A 7,600-nucleotide genomic window follows, 5' to 3' on the forward strand; every position below is an offset into this window, starting at 1 on the left:
GATGTGCGACTTGTTTTCAGCCATAAACTCCAAAACAGCTCTGAACCGAGGTCAGTCAGGACTCTACAAGACCTCTGTGAAGATGGCCTGTGGTATCTGGCACCAAGAAGTCAGCAGCAGATCCTGTAAGTCCCGTAAGTTGTGAGGTGGGGCCTCCATGAATCACATCAGTGAGCCTTAGCTGCCCATGACCCTGTCACTGGTTTACTGGTTGTACTTCCTTGGAGCACGTTTAAGATAAGATAGTCCTTTATTAGTCCCGCAGTGGGGAAATTCACAGTGTAACAGCAGAAAGGGATAGCAGGACACTCAGTTACAAAAATTTAGATAAATAATTTACACTATATACACAATATAGATAATAACAATATTATTTACAGCAAAAGACTCTTAATTGCACATGGGGGGGGGATATTGCACATAGTATTCCCTGAACATGAGCATGTGTGTGTAGTTTAAGTGTGTGTGTATGTGGTCCGCTGGGAGCAGTGTTGGTTGTGCAGTCTGACGGCAGCAGGAAGGAAGGACCTGCGATACCGCTACTTCACACACTTGGGGTGAAGCAGCCTGTCGCTAAAGGAGCTGCCCAGTGCTGCCAGAGTCTCATGCATGGGGTGGGAGCTGTTCTCCAGCATGGATGCCAGCTTGGTTGTCATCCTCCTGTCTCCCACCACCTGCACTGGGTCTAAGAAGCACCCCAGGACAGAGCCGGCCCTCTTTATGAGTTTGTCCAGTCTCTTCTTATCTGCCGTCGAGATGCTACTGCCCCAGGAACAGTACTGACCACTGCATACTGGGAAGACCCCACAAAATCTGTCTGCTGTCTGATCAAGCTGCCAGACGTCTAGACATCACAGTTCGGTTCTTTGCAAAGTGTCTCCAATTCTTATATTTGGTCATTTTTTGCTTCTAATGCCTTTATTACCTTCAAGAACTGACTGTTCACTAATATGTAGATCCCATCCCTCAACAGACGCCACTGTCACAAATTCTGTATATCATCTGTACTGCGTCCACTAAGCGGCCACTATCGGGTCCTTGAGCAAGGCCCATATCCTGCTCTGCTCCAGGGAGCTGTAGCATGGCTGAAATAGCGCTATATGACCCTGGCTCTCTACAGCCCTATTCGGGCAAGGCTGCTTTTATAAGGGGAGGTGGAGTAATGTAATTTTACTGCAGGACGTCTGTAACATTTATGACGCATGGCATAAATGAGATGCTTGAGATGGGCGTGACTACTCGATGTACGTGCTGCCGACACCTCCAAAAACACTTTCAGTTTAATAACCAGCAGCTACATCGCTACAGGCCTACACACCTCCCTGACCCGTCGAGGCGTGGACTCCACAAGACCTGCTGTGGTGTCTGGCACCAAGCTGTCCCTGGCAGGTCTTGTAGTTCAGTTCCTCTAAGTTGCGAGGTGGGGCCTCAGTGGATTGGACCTGTTTGTCCAGCACATCTCACAGAAGCTCGATTGGATTGAGGTCTGGAGAATCTGGAGGACACCTCAACTTGTTGTTGTGTTCCTCAAACTATACTGGAACCATTTAGTGCTGTGTGGCAGGGCGCATTACCCTGCTGAAGGAGGCCACTGCCATCGGAGAATACCATTACCATGAAGGGGTGTACATGGCCAGCAACGATGTTTAGGTTGGTTTAGGCCGATACGTGTCAAAGTAACATCCACATAATGACAGGACCCAAGGTTTCCCAACGGAACCGTCCCCAAAGCATCACACTACTTTCTTGCCATGGTGCATCCTGGTGCCATCTCTTCCCCAAGCAAGCGACGCACATGCACCCGGCCTTTCACATCATTTATGAGACCAGGCCGGCTTTTTCCACAGCTCTGTGGTCGAGTTCTGATGTTCGCTTGCCCGTTGGAGGTGCTTTTGGCAGGGGACGCATGTCAGCATGGGCCTTTGGTAACCTTTGGTAAAACCCCCATGATCATGGAGAACTGCTGAAGAACAGGTGAAGACTTGTTCTTGACGGTCACACTGGTCTGGTGTGAACAGCAGTAAACAGTGTTTGGGGTGTTATTTAGGGCAGCTGAAGTGTGTGTTCAGTCTTGGCCTGCTGAGCTGCTCTTCTCTCCTGCTGGGTGAAACTCGGGCAAATGGAGCGGAACGTTGCTCAAATGTTCCACCTGCGCTGGCGAGTGTTTTCAGTGTTGTCCCTCGCCTGCTTTTAACACACAGCGCCATGAATTATTCAGCCCTGTCATCACGAAAGACATGAAACTGGAGGGAAAGTCCTATTTTTGTTTCCACTCTCCAGTTTAACAGGAACTGCAGGTGAAAGAAGTCCTCTCGGCCAACAGTGGAGCCCGTCTTTATAAACAAGTCTAATTCACTGAATCCACTCAATCATATGGATGCTTGTCCTGTGTAGATGTCCTGTGTCCAGCTGTGCAGTGCAGTTTGCAGTGTCAGTGCTGCCCCCTCGTGGCCTCTGACCAGGATGTTTTAGTTTTTTTGCGCTGGGGAGGAAATTGGTCAAAATTGCAACCACTGGTTTAAAGGTTTTAACAATGACTTACAAAATTATTTTATATACACTAACCATTCATTATTTTATACACCCTTACCCTTTATTATTTTATATACACTAACCATTCATTATTGTATACACCCTTACCCTTTATTATTTTATATACACTAACCATACATTATTTTATACACCCTTACCCTTTATTATTTTATATACACTAACCATTCATTATTTTATACACCCTTACCCTTTATTATTTTATATACACTAACCATTCATTATTTTATACACCCTTACCCTTTATTATTTTATATACACTAACCATTCATTATTTTATACACCCTTACCCTTTATTATTTTATATACACTAACCATTCATTATTTTATACACCCTTACCCTTTATTATTTTATATACACTAACCATACATTATTTTATACACCCTTACCCTTTATTATTTTATATACACTAACCATTCATTATTTTATACACCCTTACCCTTTATTATTTTATATACACTAACCATTCATTATTTTATACACCCTTACCCTTTATTATTTTATATACACTAACCATTCATTATTTTATACACCCTTACCCTTTATTATTTTATATACACTAACCATTCATTATTTTATACACCCTTACCCTTTATTATTTTATATACACTAACCATTCATTATTTTATACACCCTTACCCTTTATTATTTTATATACACTAACCATTCATTATTTTATACACCCTTACCCTTTATTATTTTATATACACTAACCATTCATTATTTTATACACCCTTACCCTTTATTATTTTATATACACTAACCATACATTATTTTATACACCCTTACCCTTTATTATTTTATATACACTAACCATACATTATTTTATACACCCTTACCCTTTATTATTTTATATACACTAACCATACATTATTTTATACACCCTTACCCTTTATTATTTTATATACACTAACCATACATTATTTTAAACACCCTTACCCTTTATTATTTTATATACACTAACCATTCATTATTTTATACACCCTTACCCTTTATTATTTTATATACACTAACCATACATTATTTTATACACCCTTACCCTTTATTATTTTATATACACTAACCATACATTATTTTAAACACCCTTACCCTTTATTATTTTATATACACTAACCATTCATTATTTTATACACCCTTACCCTTTATTATTTTATATACACTAACCATACATTATTTTAAACACCCTTACCCTTTATTATTTTATATACACTAACCATTCATTATTTTATACACCCTTACCCTTTATTATTTTATATACACTAACCATACATTATTTTAAACACCCTTACCCTTTATTTTATATACACTAACCATTCATTATTTTATACACCCTTACCCTTTATTATTTTATATACACTAACCATACATTATTTTATACACCCTTACCCTTTATTATTTTATATACACTAACCATTCATTATTTTATACACCCTTACCCTTTATTATTTTATATACACTAACCATTCATTATTTTATACACCCTTACCCTTTATTATTTTATATACACTAACCATACATTATTTTAAACACCCTTACCCTTTATTATTTTATATACACTAACCATTCATTATTGTATACACCCTTACCCTTTATTATTTTATATACACTAACCATTCATTATTTTAAACACCCTTACCCTTTATTATTTTATATACACTAACCATTCATTATTTTAAACACCCTTACCCTTTATTATTTTATATACACTAACCATTCATTATTTTATACACCCTTACCCTTTATTATTTTATATACACTAACCATACATTATTTTATACACCCTTACCCTTTATTATTTTATATACACTAACCATACATTATTTTATACACCCTTACCCTTTATTATTTTATATACACTAACCATTCATTATTTTAAACACCCTTACCCTTTATTATTTTATATACACTAACCATTCATTATTTTATACACCCTTACCCTTTATTATTTTATATACACTAACCATTCATTATTTTAAACACCCTTACCCTTTATTATTTTATATACACTAACCATACATTATTTTAAACACCCTTACCCTTTATTATTTTATATACACTAACCATTCATTATTTTATACACCCTTACCCTTTATTATTTTATATACACTAACCATTCATTATTTTATACACCCTTACCCTTTATTATTTTATATACACTAACCATTCATTATTTTATACACCCTTACCCTTTATTATTTTATATACACTAACCATTCATTATTGTATACACCCTTACCCTTTATTATTTTATATACACTAACCATTCATTATTTTATACACCCTTACCCTTTATTATTTTATATACACTAACCATTCATTATTTTATACACCCTTACCCTTTATTATTTTATATACACTAACCATTCATTATTGTATACACCCTTACCCTTTATTATTTTATATACACTAACCATTCATTACTGGAATCATCTTTGTTTTTGTTTTTTTGTTTTTTTTATTAATAATAGATTTTTTTTTATGATACATTATATTATAAACCTATAAACCTAAAAAACCCACTGCAAAAATAGTTTGTCCATTTAAATTACAAAAATATACTAAACGTGGAAATAAACAATTAAACTGGGATCTTTAAATTAAAATAAAGAAATATTACTTTTTTTATTACTGTTTATTTATATATATGTATTTCACGTATTTCAGAAATAACCGGAAATGATCAATTGTCTTTTTTTATTTCAATACATATTTAGTTTTAGTCTTTATTTATTCATTTAAATTAATTATTTATTTATTTTAGTCACATTTAGTCACTTCCGCAATCCGTATTGGTCTGTCACGTGTTTATTGACGTTTTCACGGTCGCAGCATCCAGCAGGTATTTCACCTGTTGATCTCTGGAAGGTGGTGGAACATTTAAAAGCCCCTTGTGCCGCTAAAACAGCTCTGACCCGTCGAGGCATGGCCTACACAAGACCTCTGAAGGTGTCCTGTGGTATCTGGCCCCAAGTTCAGACTCAACTAGAAGTTGTGAGGTGGGGCTCCTAAGTGACCCTGTTAGTGGTTTACTGGTTGTACTTCCTTGGAGCACGTTTGGAAGAGTACTGACCATTGCATACTGGGAAGACCCTACGAGATCTGCCTGATGTTTTGGAAATGTTCTGACAGTCCAGACATCTAGAACATCACAGTTTGGTTCTTGAAAAAGTGCTTGTCCATTTTATCAGCATCTAACACCTTTATCACCTTCAAGAACTGACTGTTCACTTGCTGCCTAATGTTTCAGCACTACTGGGCAGAATGTGCACTGCTGGGAAATGTAGTTCTAATGGCATTTAGTCACTTCTGCAACCCGTATTGATCCGTCATGTGTGTTTATTGACTTTGACGTCACTCGTGAGCAGTACAGTGAAAGCAAGTAACAGACTTTTTTAGTAATATTTGGTCAAATTAAAAAGCAGCACAAATAAAGAAGTGCAGAAGCAAAGTGAGGGAATCATTCAGCAAGGATGCCAGTCACTGTTATTTGGACTAGTTGTAATCGACAGTCTTCCCATCCAGCACAAGCAAATTGTGGGAAGGTAGCACTGCACTGTGAAAAGCTGAGCAGCCTCCTGCTCCTAGCTAAATGCTAAGGTCCCTTAAGTACATCAACAGAGTAGCAGTCGAGCAGTGCAGCTAGCCAGCTATGCAGTCAATTAACCATCAGGAGCTAGTGAAGGGTCACTTTAGGTCAGTCTGGGGTGAAGTGTGTTTCAAATCTCTGCCATTGAGCTATTAAACTAATCGAAAGAGAAAGCCAATCAGGACACGCTCTGAGTCACAATCTTGCTATGTCTCTCATTCACTGAGACTCTCTCTCTCTAGGCTATAAAGTCTGCATGCATTTCATGGGTGCAGGATTTTTTGACATATTGCCTGAAGAAGCGTGACAACACAGCCCTAAAAGCAAAGATAAGCTACCAGCATTCGCTGTCTTTAAATTTGCCTTTCAGTCAGCAGGACATTACAAATATATCACAGGGGTGGACAGCCATTGATGCAGTGCTCGGGGGGCAGAGAAGGTGAAGGGCCTTGCTCAAGAGCCCAACAGTGGCAGCTTGCCAGGTAGTTTTAAAGTAGAGTCCTACCAGGGTCAGAAGCACTGTTTAACCTATACTGATAAGTAAGAAAGAGAATGTTGTCATCATCATAAAACAAACCAACGTCCAAAACAGTCCTGAAGTAAAGCAGGAAATGGGCTGCAGGACATTTTTCACAGTCTTAACAAGTCCAGATTAATCTGTTTCTGCTGCCCTGCCTGTTTGCTAGTGTGAATAATCCAATCCAACACATGAGTGTAATGTTAAACGCTGGCTACTGTAGAGAACAGGAAACCACCACCACAACACGCACCACGATCATATCCTCCTGTAAAAGGAGTTGAATGAATAGCCTTAGCACTGAATACCTTTAAAACAAGGTTAACCTAAAATACACTTTGCTTTTACATCATCTGTCAATGAGTGCTCAAGTGAGCACACATGCCAGAGGGGTGGGCAGCCATTGATGCAGTGCCGGGGGAGCAGAGGAGGTGAAGGGCCTTGCTCAAGGGCCCAACAGTGGCAGCTTGTCAGATAGTTTTAGTTTTAGACTGTTTAACCTATACTGATAAGTAAGCAAGAGAATGTCTTCATCATCATAAAACAAACCAACGTCCAAAACAGTCCTGAAGTAAAGCAGGAAATGGGCTGCAGGACATTTTTCACAGTCTTAACAAGTCCAGATTAATCTGTTTCTGCTGCCCTGCCTGGGTGTCTGTTTGCTAGTGTGAATAATCCAATCCAACACATGAGTGTAATGTTAAACGCTGGCTACTGTAGAGAACAGGAAACCACCACCACAACACGCACCACGATCATATCCTCCTGTAAAAGGAGGTGAATGAATAGCCTTAGCACTGAATACCTTTAAAACAAGGTTAACCTAAAATACACTTTGCTTTTACATCATCTGTCAATGAGTGCTCAAAGAATGTCACTAGGCTATGTGACACTAGACCTACGGGATGACCTTGGTAGGATGATGAATCTGCGTAACCAGTTAACC

Source organism: Salminus brasiliensis, chromosome 7, assembly GCF_030463535.1.
Source record: "Salminus brasiliensis chromosome 7, fSalBra1.hap2, whole genome shotgun sequence".
Lineage (NCBI taxonomy): Eukaryota > Metazoa > Chordata > Actinopteri > Characiformes > Bryconidae > Salminus > Salminus brasiliensis.